The sequence below is a fragment of the Montipora capricornis genome, chromosome 14 (assembly GCF_036669925.1).
Source record: "Montipora capricornis isolate CH-2021 chromosome 14, ASM3666992v2, whole genome shotgun sequence".
Lineage (NCBI taxonomy): Eukaryota > Metazoa > Cnidaria > Anthozoa > Scleractinia > Acroporidae > Montipora > Montipora capricornis.
In genome coordinates, this window is record NC_090896.1 from 8,613,614 (window position 1) to 8,626,508 (window position 12,895).

The following is a 12,895-nucleotide window of genomic DNA, read 5'->3' on the forward strand; positions in this document are numbered from 1 at the left end:
ACATCAAAACACGTTACAACACGGCTGAGCCGGTGGCCATTTTTATAAAATTAGAATGTTCATCATCACTGACAACTCTTGCGAGACAAAGCCGATAATGGAAAGTACTTTTGTTCATCAACTTAAATGAGGTTTAGCTCTCTGCACAACTGTGAACACAAGTAAGCCTAAAGAGAAAATAAGGTCATTTATTTTTTGCTGTTTTGCTAGTCTGAGAATGATATTAAAATCAAGATGTCTCTCACAGGATTGTCCAAGTTTAAGGAGGGAGTTTCTAAAATACAGTAACTGCTGTCTTTGCGTAAAGGCATCAATCTCCATTTGCGAGAGATTAAAATGGACTTATCCCGAGGGAACGAAAAGACAATTGGTGTGTTTGTTAAGTTTCTGGCAGTGAAACCAAACAATTGGGCTGGATTCCAAGGGAAACCATCAGTGAAGTGGAGAGAATAGGCCAAATGGAAGACTTAAAGATAAGTCTTATAACTTTAAAGGAGAAAGAAATTTCATTCTGTTTTAGTAAAATTGATTTTAAGTGGAGCTATGATCTTCGCAGTTATGAGCGCAATTTTTGCAATTGCGTACAGAAGCCTGAAAAATTCAGGACTTCAACGGGGTTTGAACCCGTGACCTCGCGATTCCGGTGCGACGCTCTAACCAACTGAGCTATGAAGCCACTGACGTTGGGAGCTGGTCATTTGTGGGTTCTAATGGTCCCGTGAGGAATGAATCAATGATGAAATGGTATATGAAATGAATCATATATGAACTGCGGATATGAAATCAAGTGGAGCTATGATCTTCGCAGTTATGAACGCAATTTTTACAATTGCGTACAGAAGCCTGAAAAATTCAGGACTTCAACGGGGTTTGAACCCGTGACCTCGCGATTCCGGTGCGACGCTCTAACCAACTGAGCTATGAAGCCACTGACGTTGGGAGCTGGTCATTTGTGGGTTCTAATGGTCCCGTGAGGAATGAATCAATGATGAAATGGTATATGAAATGAATCATATATATTATATGATTCATTTCATATACCATTTCATCATTGATTCATTCCTCACGGGACCATTAGAACCCACAAATGACCAGCTCCCAACGTCAGTGGCTTCATAGCTCAGTTGGTTAGAGCGTCGCACCGGAATCGCGAGGTCACGGGTTCAAACCCCGTTGAAGTCCTGAATTTTTCAGGCTTCTGTACGCAATTGCAAACATTGCACTCATAACTGCGAAGATCATAGCTCCACTTGATTTCATATCCGCAGTTCATATATGATTCATTTCATATACCATTTCATCATTGATTCATTCCTCACGGGACCATTAGAACCCACAAATGACCAGCTCCCAACGTCAGTGGCTTCATAGCTCAGTTGGTTAGAGCGTCGCACCGGAATCGCGAGGTCACGGGTTCAAACCCCGTTGAAGTCCTGAATTTTTCAGGCTTCTGTACGCAATTGCTAAAATTACGTTCGTAACTTCGAGGATCATAGCTATACTTGATTTCATATCCGCAGTTCATATATGATTCATTTCATATACCATTTCATCAAACTTGATTTTGTCATAAACATTTCCTCATTTGAGTTGTAATTCGTCAGCTTCCCCCTTTTTTAATACTAGTTCTTTGTTTGAAGAACATTGACACAGACTGTAAAAACCTTTTTTTTTTTAATTCTGGAGTTGGTGATAACAATTCATGCCATGTCATGTGATACCTATTATGTTCACCTGTCTAATTAAAACATAGTGTTATTGAATTTTAAAATAAAGTAAAATGAAATATCCTACCTGTGTTTATACTAAAATTACATTTTCTCATCTATTCATTATTGTTTATTTACATTAGTTTTGTTTTTCACTAATTTATTATTCTGACAAATATTTATGCAGCTATAGTAAATAACATATGATGATGACTAATTGTTTATTAGTAGTAGACTGTAGTACCATACAACCACCAAATGGTATAGTTTGGTGTCTGAATGTTATATAATTAATAAAGAACAGGCCTCGGTTATTCAAAGGCTAGATAGTGCTATCCAACGGACCAATCTCTATCCAGTGGATAATGCAATTAGTTTTGCCAATACTTATCTGCTGTATAGTGATTTATCCATTGAATAGCGATATCCAACGTTTGAACAACCAGGCCTAGGACTCCATATTCAACTTGTCCAATTACAGTTGTAGGAAAAAAAATTAAATTACCAATTTTAAATAAGATTTGGCTTCAGTCAACTTTGGAGATCATCTGCAGTTTTTTTTTTTGTAATTGGGCAAATTAGAGACTGTTAGAGATATATACACAAGGCATACAAAGATTGAAAGGCATCTTTATATGTATGTTACTAAAGCATATTATATGTTTTAACCCTTATCACCTCAACATTAGGTTCATCATTTTCCCTTAACTCGCCTTAACTCGCACAAACTCGCAACTGATAGGCAAGCTCAATTTTTCCTTATCTCGCCTTAACTCGCCTTAACTCGCATTAGCTCGCACAATCTCGCGGCGAGTTAAGGTCCCAGAGTAGGCCTTTTTGATGTTTTGGAGACCGCTTTCTGGAAAGTTAACCTTAAATATTTAAGGTTAAGCTAACCTTGTTATTGGGATTTTGACGTCGCCCCTTTCTCTTCCCACCCTACACAAAGTACATGTAGATAAATCAATAAAAGAAAAACGGTTATATAAGCATAAAGGAGTCATTCTTCCTTTCTGAGAACTTCAGTTTCACGATTAACCTGAAAACGTCGAGGCACAATGATAAGTTAATAACGAAGAGATCTTTTTTTTTTAGAAGTGATAGCGTTTTAACATGTACAAGTAAAACCTTAGCACAAAAGCCTAAGCACACAACCAAAACGTATCCATCGGCGATCCCATATCACCTCGGTATGTACACTGAAACAATTTATTTGCCACATACAGACTCCTGCAATAAACAATGTAAAATTCGTTTTTTGAGCTTTGCTCTTTGCTTGACAGGATACCTTTTCTTGAACCATGCGATTGCAGAAAAAACTTTAACTCCTCAAATTATTACGTATTGTATACAGGTTTGGTTTTTTTAAAGTGTTCTGAAAAGAACATAAAAGAAATGCCCCAATAAACGGCTTTGGCATTTGACCTTGCAGCGTTTAAATGCCCCTCTCAAAACGCAAATCGTCGTCAGCTTGTTATCAACACATCTTTTGTGACTGACTATATTATAACGATGCCGTTTTTACCGGAGTTGAGTTAATTCAGGATCGATTCAGCTTGTTTTTGTATTAAGAATTCCAATGTCTATTAACAAGAGTAAGTTCTTTTTTTCTTTATTTACATTTGTGCACTACTTACAAACCAGTTGACTCCTAGTTGTGCGACTGTAGTTATTCGTATTACTGCAAGACAGCGCGTTGCTTTGTACCTAACCATGAATGAAACTTGCACATTCTATCTGTAAGCTTTCTGTTACAGGTTTGACCTGTGTACTTATCGGCAAATTCAAATCAAGGGAGAGCAGGCGTGGTTCTTTCGTCATGGCTGGGTCTATAACAGCCTGTCATATCCGCAATTACGAACTCAAGGTGTTTTAAAAGCTTTAAAATGCAGACCAAAGTATGGGATCGTGTTGTATTTAATAGCTGATATTGTGGGGAAACTGCAGCTCTTCAATTATGCACTCTTTGAACCCTTTTCAAGCGAGAGCCACACGAGTTATCTACCAGGATGGAAATCTTGCGAAACCAAATTGGCTGCCAATTTCTTATATATAGAAGAGAAGATTCCTTGTCCCGATGCACGATGTTTTGAATGATAAAGTCTTATATCCCCATTTTAATTTGAGGTTAAATAACAGACCTTCTCGTAAGGGTGGTTTACAGTTTGAAATCCCGAGGGTGAAGTACAAAGTGGGAAAGGAATCAGCACAAAACAGAGGTCAGGTAACCTGGAACTTTAGATTAAAAAGTATTTTACGTAGGCTCTCAAAAAACATAAATATCTTCTCATTCGAAGCACCCATGATAGCTATGAAAGACCGAAATCTTGTATATTTTTAAGTATTATTACATTGTACTAGTTTCTAGTTTGAGCCGAAATTTTTATTTTTCAATGAACTTTATTTTAATTAATTTGACACTGAATTTATCTCTAACTCATGCAATTAAAGTTAGTTGTATACTTTAACACCATAGGATTTTCTATATAAATTATTTTGTTTATTGTCTCACATTTTATTAATTATTATAGGTTCACATCAGCCTCATTGGCCGCTATTGTTTTAACCTGCAGTACTAAATAAAATTGATGATGATGATTAACAAGAGTAAAGTATTTCTTTTCTTTATTTAGATTTGTACCCTGTCTTACAAACTGGACTCCAAGATGCGCGACTTAAGTTATTCGTGATACTGCCAAACAGAACTTGACGTTCTGTTGTACCTAACGGTAAGTAAAGCGTGCACATTATACCTATGTAAGCTTTCTGTAGCTTTCGAACAGGGCCTTTAAATGATTCACTGTACAGTCAAAAGATTAGGGATTGACGCTACCTGAGATAAACGTTGTTTTGTACTTATCGGCAAATTCAAATCAAGAGAGGCAGGCGTGACTATATCGTTATATAGCCGGGTCAAAACCTGTAATATCGGCAATTACGAAGGTGTTTTAAAAGCTTTGAAATGGGGGCCATAGTGTGGGATCATGTTGTATTTAATTTTGCTTAGGGAAGGGTATACTGTTTTCATTTTTATGATGGAGTTTGTGATGATCTTTGTAGAAACTGCTTTGGCTTATTAATTGTATGAAAAAACACACAAACAAACAAACAAAAAATTGAATTTAATTGGATACGTACAATCAGGAGCCGCGTATGATGATATTTCAATTCACACCCGAGTGTCTCCTGTTGCAGTTATAAGTCGTTCTTATGTGCATACAGTGTAGGGACGAGTCGATAGTGGTTATATTGCTGCCGGAGGAAATGCTATTTGAAGCCTCCTAAACCTGTGAAGCTACATCATGGGAACTCTCAGTTACTATGAACTGCTTTTAAGCTTCCCACAAGCAGAACTGGCAGAGGTGAAGTACTTGGTTGGTCTCCTCTTGCTGTCAACAAGTTCATGGCAGGATTGACTAGACGGTAAGAAATTTCAAATGGTTTAAACGTTGAGTTTCGGCTTTGGCCTCATGAAGTTAAGCACTAGTATTTGTGGAAAAGATCTGTATTTTTCCGTATTTCAACAATATCGTAGTGTAAACTGTAATTTGCAAAGTAGATTCGCATTGGTGTATATAGAAAGTTATCTGTTTTGATCACATAACAGGGTTGAACAAGCCGAAAAATTATTTAACACACCGTACATGATTTATATTTCCGAAAGTGTATCTATTTTATTTGGCCAGAGAGACATGAGCCATTTAATACGGTGATTGAATAGACCGGAAAACGTCGATTTTTAAACTTAGTGCTTGGTGCTTTGTCATACGTGCCAGTCATAATCCGTTTGCAATGTTAAGAAAGTGACATTCCTAGAGTTGTGTTCAGTTGGGTCTTTCACTCCGCAGTTCATATACTGTTCAAACCGATGAAGTTAGTACTGGTTGCTAACTTTACTAACAATCGCTTCATCACATGTTACAGGAAGAATATTAACCTTTTTTGAGATTACCATTTTAAAAGCCTGTACCATTTGCTTTACTAAGGCGGCACGAGTCTTAGTGATTGTAGATATGTATTCTTATATTTCATTTTTATCTGCCATCAAATTGTCATTTGAAAATTAAGAGTATTTTGGTTTCATGGGTGAAGTGAACTTTCCATGATTATGATCAAGTGAAAGAGGGTTAAACAAGCCGACCAATTATTTAACACACCGTAAATGATTTCTTTTTCCGAAAGTGTACCTATTTAATAAGTTGGCCAGAGAGACATAAGCCATTTAATACTACGTTGAATGCAACATAGTGCGCTTGACATTGGTACAATAGGGACAGCAAGAGTTTGTGTTTTTCTTTATATCACTGGAAAACTTGAAAATTTACAGGCACATGTAAATCCAGTTTTCAAAGTGTAAATTTGGATTTACATGTTTTGTAATTTACAATTCACACGTTAAAGTTTCGTAAACTAAGATTTTTCAAGGTATTTACATGTTGGAGTTAATCAGGTAAATAACCTGTAAATAGTAATTGACATGGTCATGTTCTAGAAGTATAAATGGAGAAACATGTAAATAACATTTAGATTGTTTCAATTGAATTTACAGTATGTTAATCATGTAAATGGTTTAAAATATCCTGTAAATAACATGTAAATTGTTGCAATCCTGTAAATCTAATTTCTATGAAACTTTCATGCTTCAGTTGATCGTGTAAATTAACCGTTAATTTACATGATCAACTGAAGCATGAAAGTTTCATTCTCTCGAAAGTTCAAGTTGAAGAGCATGTAAATGACATGGAAGTGGAGTTTTCAAAAGGTAAGGTTTCAAAAACCATGTTAATAAAATTTTCATGAGACTTTCTTCACTGATATTCGAACAAGTAAATCATGTAAATGTTCCAGTAGAGAGTATAATGTAATGGTCATTTTATGGGAGACACAAATTTGAAAATGAGGAAAAGTTTATGAGAAAGGGAGAACCTCTCTCCGTTACAAAATACAGCTTCAACTTTAACTACCTGGAACAATTGTGGATTTCTCATTGGCGAAATAATAAAAACTGAGCCGATTAAAGGAATGTTGATACTTGAACCATGCAAATAATGGAGCAAGGGACAAAATAAATAAACAATGTGGCATCTGAAATGGCTCAGGATTGCTCAGGCTGTGGGAAATTTGTTTCGTCTGACTCTCTATGATGTTTGACAGTTGGATGCTCGAGGTTTTTTCTCTCTTAGAGCGACAGAATAGCGAGTTCCGAGTCGCGAGTCGCTGCTCTTAATCTAAGAGAGAAAAAAAAACCTGTGGCATCCGTGGCATCCAGGGTAATATGTCACGGTTTAGGTAAAGACTGAAATTGATTTTATCCGCAATGTTGTATTTCATCGACTATTTCATCCATCACACGTGTTGTGAATCGACGCAGAGAAAGTAATAGAATGGACTATGCCCCTTGTAATGACAATTGCAAGTTGAATCATCATTACAGAATGCAAAGACGAAGAGGATTGGTGCAAACCACGACCAAAGAATCACCTCGACTTGACAGACGGTGTTCTGAATGTCATGGCTTTTTCGTTTACTTTTGTTTCAGGTGATAACGAATACGAGACAGTGTAAAATGAAAACCAGCCTTTAGGCTCAGTGTGTACAAATTAATTTTTCTGTCACAGATAGATTAGAGTATTCACACGTTGCAAGCTCAAAAAACCAAAGGATTACAAGAGTATTCACACGTTTCAAGCTCAAAAAACCAAACGCTTTAGAGACAGTGTAGGCTCGCCTAACTCTGTAACCGCGCCTCTATAATCACAGCGGGTTATTTTTGGCGCAAAAATCTGCTTTTTAATCTCCGTCGATAGCCGTCAGGATAACTCTCGCTAACATCGAGGAAATATGGCTCAATTGAAAACCAGTTCGATTACTCCGATGCCTTGTGTTTCTTTTGAGGTAAGGTAATTTGTTTTTTGTCGCATTGTGTTGTGCTTTAAATGTTGTAACCGGCTCTTCTTTTACAGTAGACGTCACTGAACTCTCCATAATTGTCTCTTAATTGGAGCTGAAATTAGTAGGCATCTCAAGACAAAAAAGAAAAATGCACAAAGGCTAGTTGATCAAGATCAATTGTATCAAAACATGAAGCTTTATTTCATTTAGTAGACTTATGAGTAAGGGCAAAACGATTCTGCAACACCCGTCCCGCTTCGTGTAAATTAACAAGCATCCTGACATGTTCTCAAAGTCTCAAAGTATATATATCTGATATATCCAAACGTTGACCACCACCTTGAAAACTTGCTGCTCATTTCGAGATATAAATCGAAGAAACGTGAAGATAGTTTTAAAATCGAGGGGTCACATTGCAAAAAGCGTGTGCTTTCACTAACATGCAATAGACCTTTTCACGGTTTCTGACGGTTGGTTGGGGGATAAACAAGGCTTAAATGACAGTGAATGTATGGGAATTTTGCCGACTTTGAACCATTTTAAAGGTCCGACGACCTTTGGATAGCGAGAATACCTCTCAAAAAGCACTTCTATTGAGATTATTTTCGTGAAGTGCGACGATCAGAATCAAGCTATAACGACCGTAAATAAAATTAGTAAATTTCATATAAAGCCTTGTTAACAAAATTATGCAAATTCCCGCGAAATTTAGAGCAGCATGAGATTTTTAATGTCCAATTTTCAGACGTTGTGCCTTATGCCATGATACACTGTAATTTTCCACTGTGTGAATGATAGTAATAAAATGAATAATATTTGACAAGTTTTGAAATTTGCCTTTTTGCAGTGTAGTTATAGAGGTTTGAATTCGGCCAAAATCCCTTACATTCACTGTAATCTCAGCCTCGTTTTTCCCCCAAACAAGATGGTGTCAGAAACCATGAAAAGGTCTCGCTCTATTGTGGTAAAGAACTTTTTAGCAAGCCTGATTGCCATTAAGTAACAAAATCCTCTTGAGGTCATCTTGGGCAGACTGTAACAATCGGGGTGACGAACAAATTCTAATGCAGCGATAAGCCAAAGTGCGGACTATGTTTATTTTGTATTTACGCTGAGTAAAAGAGTCCCACTTGGTGTAAAGACCGGTGAATGTCTTCTTTCGATAGATTGATGTTGAGAAGGAGCTGTCACGATTGCGTTTCATAAGGATATAAAGGAATGGAATTTCATCGTTTTGTTCAAACTCAATTGTGAATTTAATGTTGTTGAGTCTCCCATTTAGGTAACGTAAAAAACTCAAAGCATCATTTTCATTCTTGAAAAGAGTGAAGGTATCGTACACATACCGGCACCAAATAGTAGGCTGATTAATGTTCTTCATCACCCTTTTTTTCTCAAAATCACACGTGAAAATGTTTGCCAAAACAGGATCAAGGGGAGATCCGATTGCGACGCTATCAATCTGGTCATAGCATTGACCATCATATCAAAAACAAAATGACTCTTCTTTGTTGCAAACAAGAGTAAATTCTTTAGGACCAGTCGGGGTAATCTAGGTGGATTTGCGTGGGCATACAGCTTATCAAGGCAAATTTGAATAGTTTCATCCAGTGAGTCGACATTAGTAAATAGTGAACTGACATCAAGGGAGCATGTTGTGGGTGTACTGTTTGGCCCATTCTGCAAAAATGAAGGAGTCTTTAACTGAAACACAATTTGTAGAGATACGTTGGAGGACGCTTACAAGGTAAGATGCAAGATAGTCGAAGGTAATAAATTAAACTTTGTTCTCTGGACTTTGTCGGGTTTTCTGTCAGTTTTTTGAATTTTGTCTCATCGGAGATCAACTGTTTCATCTTGGTCAAGTAATCACAACGCTATTTCAAAACGCCAAACAAAACGATGAAATTCCATTCCTTGATATCCTTATGAAACGCAATCGTGACAGCTCCTTCTCAACATCAATCTATCGAAAGAAGACATTCACCGGTCTTTACACAAGTGGGACTCTTTTACTCCGCGCAAATACAAAATAAACCTAGTCCGCACTTTGGCTTATCGCTGCATTAGAATTTGTTCCTCACCCCGATTGTTACAGTCTGCCCTAGATGACCTCAAGAGGATTTTGTTACTTAATGGCTACCCTATGGGAACTGTTAAATATCATATGAATGATGTCATTGAGAAACATCAAAATAAGCCACTAGATCCTGAAGTTCTACCTTTCTTAGGTCATCACAGCAAACACCTCACAAAACAGCTGAGGTCTTGTATAAACAAATTCTATGGTATTTTCAACGTCACAATAGTTTTTCAGAACACCCGAAAAATCAAGTCTTTTTTCCCTTACAAAGATAAACTAGCTCCTTCCTTCATGTCAAAAGTAGTGTACGGAGCAAACTGCTGGGATTGCAATTTCTACACAGGAAAAACGAAACGCCGATTACGTGACAGGAAAACAAATTGTCACGAATCAACAATTGCTGATCATGCTGATCTTATCCAACCATAGAATTAAGTGGGATCATTTTGAAATATTAGCAACTGGTCGATCAGACATGCATTGCAAAATTAAAGAGTCTCTGTTGATCCGTGATCTAAAGCCAGCCTTAAATGAAAACGTTGGCAGTGAGAAACTTTATCTCTATTATTAGCATATTCTTGTCGTTTTATGTCAATCAATTTCGTTATATAGTTCCCAGTGCGTACAGTTGTATTTTTGAATTTAAATTTATCTGTAACTGAATAATAATCACTTCTGATGATGTATGTTGTAACATACGAAACGTTAAGTTTATAAAAGTTATGCATTTCAAGCAAATGTTTGTAGCCGCTGTTTGCGTATTTAAAATGGCCCAAGTCAAAGAACTATTCATTATCCCTCAAATGTCACATGCCTCCTTCAAAAGGTGGCGACAAGGTGGAATTTATCATATAGTACAATCTCACCTTAATTGTATATGTTAATTCGCAGTAGCAGTAGAGTTAATCACCATCAAAGACAGGTGATACTAATGTACGATCCGCACCTTCAGTTTTTAAAGAGTTAGCATGACCTCTTCGAACGTTTTGGGTTTCCTTTAGAAAAAGTTTTAAATTCCAGCTTTTCTACAGGAACTTTATAAAACCAAAACGATTCAAACAACATGTTTGTACCATGCACCATGTTCTATTGTGGTGATTCGCCAAGTTAACATATAATTTGCTTATAGAGCTGTTAGCCTGAGTTTGCACGTCATCATAAATTACACAGAGAACTACATTAATTATCAGTGCAGCATTTGTATCCTTTCAACCTAGTCGCCGTTTCTTTGCACAGGCGTACTTAAACTTTCTGTATACGTGTTCCTGATTCTTGATAAAACATATACACCTGGCGTCAATGTTTTTTTTTTTTTTCTCTCAACATATCCTCAGACAAAATTGTCTAATTGGTTGTTATTCACAACCAAACCGATCCAATGCTGTCTACGGAAGTTGATTACATTACATTGTCAATCTCTTTAAATACCTGGTCGTGCAAGAGGTACGAATATTTTTAAGGCAAATGCTAATTGGCTCAACCAAACCAGGCACTTTGAATACTGAAGTTACCATGGCCGACCAGTTTTGCAGACACCACTTGGATGAAATTCGGCAAATTGCTGAATCTCACAGAACAATATTGTTTGCGCTATGTGTGTTAAACTTCGTTTTTTCTCCCATGGCAACATTCGGAAATACTCTGGCTATTCAAGCGTTGAGGAAAACTTCATTTCTGCCGGCTAATATGAGGAAATTGTTTCTGAGTCTTGCTCTCTCTGATCTTGCCGTGGGATTGTTCGCTCACATAATGCTCGCAGTGGTCTTCAACATGGCAGTGAACTCCAACCTTGAATTATTGTGTCCAGTGACTTTACCCTCTTGCTTCGCTATTCTATATCTTCTAGCGATCGCATCGTTCTTGAATGTTACCGCCATTGCTGTTGACAGACTTCTCGCCGTTTCTTTTCATCTGAGATATCAAGAGCTTGTGACTTCCAAACGTGTTACTGCAGCCTTGGTTGCAATATGGCTGACAAGCTGTACCTCTTTTTCTCATTTCGTTACCCCGTTGAACCTGAGTGTTCCACTTGTTCTTCTATCAATCGGATTTCTGTTGACAACAGTTGCATATTTTCGTGTTTACAAAGTGGCGAGATATCACCAGAGTCAAATTTATAATCAATTTCAGCAGCAAAATTTGCAAGCAGTGGTGCTCCTCCGGGAACGGAAGTCTTCCTTAAATGTTGTATATATTTATGTTGTATTTGTGGCGTGTTATCTTCCGAATTTTTGCTGTTTGATTTTAAAGAAAGCAGGGAACTGGTCTGACTCTGTCTTAGTAGCCAAACAGATCGCATTCTTTTTCGTTCTTCTAAATTCTTCGTTAAATCCTTTAATTTACTGTTGGCGCTATCCAGAGGTTCGTGTAATTATGAAAAGTATCTTGAAGAAAATCTACCGTGTTCCCGGAGGATAAATTATTTTCTATTTTTCATGTCGTGTATTTGTCAGCTTGTCTTAAAGGAAAAGGATCGACTTGTTCATCGAGGCTGACGACTGACTGATCTGAAACGAATGAGGAAGCACACGGAAATTGAGACAAAAAGGAACAAGGGGCCCTCCGCATGCAAGGAACGTGACGGTTACTAATAATGGACTGTCTTCCGATAGTTGCTGGAAGTGTTGGTGTAGGAATCAAACAAGCATGGAAACCAGTGGAAGGAGTGATTAGGAACGAAACGAAAGCTAACTAACAAATTAGTAATGTTCAGTACCCTAAGGAATTGAGTCGGTTTTGCTAAAAGCAATATCAGGACGGCTCCAGACAAACCATCAGTTTTGTACAAGTCAAGAAGACGTTTTTTTCCCAATACGATTCAATGGATTAACTATTCTAGTGTTACTTGAGGACGGCTATGAATTCCCATGTCATCCTTAGCTCATCGATAGCTCGTTTGGTAAAGAGAAAAACTGTTGACTGCGGTAAGATATACTAGTTTTTGAATTCTATTGTACTTGTATACAGCTACCAAACTGATGAGGAACCTACTTAGAAACTGCCTACAGATTTTGCCCGTAAACTGCGTTATTAGGTTGAGCCTGTCTTTACCTAGATAAAACTTATGATCCGCATTTATACCTGTAGGTGAAATAGTGAAAAATGTAGTCTATACTTGGAGTAAATCAGTGTATCAACCAAACTGTTTGGAAAATGGTTTTCTTTATCACGGGATGTGCTGGCTTCTTTTTTCTTTTTTTTTTTTCGGGAA

At 37.3% G+C, this 12,895-nt stretch overlaps 1 long non-coding RNA gene across 1 annotated transcript; it reads left to right on the plus strand.

The window, feature by feature from the left end:
- The first annotated feature begins 2,085 nt into the window (after positions 1-2,085).
- LOC138032854 (uncharacterized) lies at positions 2,086-12,895 on the plus strand. The gene is made up of 3 exons (XR_011128496.1): positions 2,086-4,438; positions 4,905-5,132; positions 12,138-12,895. It is a non-coding gene; the product is annotated as an uncharacterized lncRNA (long non-coding RNA).